At 54.1% G+C, this 1,875-nt stretch overlaps 1 pseudogene across 1 annotated transcript; it reads right to left on the reverse strand.

Annotated features, from left to right (window-relative positions):
• Positions 1-269: 269 nt before the first annotated feature.
• LOC105534312 lies at positions 270-1,869 on the reverse strand (annotated as a pseudogene). Its single transcript, XR_001005248.1, has one exon. The product of XR_001005248.1 is annotated as an exostosin-1 pseudogene (transcript).
• Positions 1,870-1,875: the final 6 nt, after the last annotated feature.

A 1,875-nucleotide genomic window follows, 5' to 3' on the forward strand; every position in this document is an offset into this window, starting at 1 on the left:
GCCGCCCTGCAGGTTTCCTAAGCAAGAGGGAGATACGGTCACCTACTTGGCTCGGGAAGGTGCTCCAGGCTTTTCAGTTTGCCCGAGGAGCTCCAACTCTCTGTCTCCGGCCTCTAGCTGCACACCTGAGCCGGATTTGCTCAGTTTCAGGCTCAAAGGGGGAAGAGGACTGAGGGCTCATCCGCCCCCACCCCATCCCCCAACTCCACACCTGGACCAAGGCCGGTAGGGCCCAAGGCTGACTCCCAAAGACACGCCAGCCCAGACACTTACTTCTCATACTCGGTGTTGTCTCTGTCACAGCGAGAATCCTTGTGCTTTTGCCAGTCTTTGCCATGCTTGCAGGTGGTGAGGAGCACAACGTCCTCCCCGTTATGGACGTGATATAAGGCATTCCTGGTGTCTGACCCTATCCCTGTCAGGTACCTCTTCCCCTTGAATACCAGCATGTACTTCCTGAGAGGAGGGATGGTGTTGAACTTCAAAAAACCCCTCTCCCCTCCTGTCCTGGGATGATCCTTAGAAAATAGGGGAATAGAAACATCAAAGTTGGGTCGGAAGTTTTCAGTACTGATGCTGGCTTTGGCCAGCATCGCCTGGCCGATGTCAAACCCCACGTCCTCGGTGTAGTCAGGCCAAGTGCCGGAATATAAATTAAAAATTAAATGATTCCTACCATTGTTCCACAAGTGGAGACTCTGCACTTTGGATCTCAAATTGTGCACATACTGAGGTGACAACTGGTCTCTGTCTAAAGTATCCAGACTCAGGACAAAGAGGCACGCCTGGCTGGGGTCCGAGGTGTAGAACCTGGAGCCCTCGATGGCCGCTAGAATGTTTTGGTAACTTTCGGCGATTTTCTCCCCTTTTTGCTGCGGGTATACGTAGACTTTGAAGCCGTTTTTCTTGCAAAGGGTGAAATCGAAGCAGGACTCCATGCGGCACTTCTTGCCTTTGTAGATGCTCGAGTTGGCATCTCGCTTCTGCCGGGGGGAAATGTGCACGCTAGAATCCTCGTTTTCCAATTGATCCCAAGGAACGAAGGGGCGCAGAGCGTCCGGGAAGCGGGGCCAGAAATGATCCGGACTGGGGTGGTGCAAGCCATTCCGACCGCTGTGCTCTTCTCTCCGGCTGTGGCTCCTCGATGCCCTAAACTGCAAGCCTCCGAAATAAAACAAAAGGGCGAGACAAGAGCCAGCTGAGAGCAGGATGAAATAGCGTTTTTTGGCCTGCATGTGTCCTGCCTGGGTCAAGAGGATTGTAAATAAACACAAGAATCACCCAAGTTTCCCAATCAACACTTTCAGCTCCAGTCCGCCATCTTCCCGCCTGTAAAGACTTCAAACTCTCCGCTCCCACCTTCTCTGGATGCCTTTCCCCAAGCCGTGGACTGATCCAGCGCATGTGGGCGATTTCTTTAACTTTCTCCCCTTCGGTCTTTCATCTTTGGGTTGCACAATGCACGGGAGAGAGCGGGGCTGAATATCTCGCACCCAGGGCGGGCGAGCAGCGGACTGTAATTTTCTTGCATGCAACAAGACGGAGGAAAAGAAAGAGAGAGGGGAGGAAAAAAAAAAGCTCCCGATACCCAATCAATGGCAAGACGAAGTGATTGCCTTGCCTCTCGGATTCCTCTCGGCAGCGTGGAAAATGAGCCCCGGGAAGGCAACTTCAACTCATCCACCACTCTCCGTGCAGAGCACTCCGGTTCCAACAAGTCAGCCGATCCCGGGTTCAGCCGGCTAGTGCATCTTGCAGCTGGGGCGCCGTAACCTCACAAATCCCTGCATCTCTCTTTATTCCCTTCTGCAGCGGCTCCAAGACTCCGGCGGTGTTTACTCCTGCGCTCGCGGGGCCGGCCCCCGGGACGCGCGG

Source organism: Mandrillus leucophaeus, unplaced genomic scaffold, assembly GCF_000951045.1.
Source record: "Mandrillus leucophaeus isolate KB7577 unplaced genomic scaffold, Mleu.le_1.0 Scaffold133, whole genome shotgun sequence".
NCBI lineage: Eukaryota > Metazoa > Chordata > Mammalia > Primates > Cercopithecidae > Mandrillus > Mandrillus leucophaeus.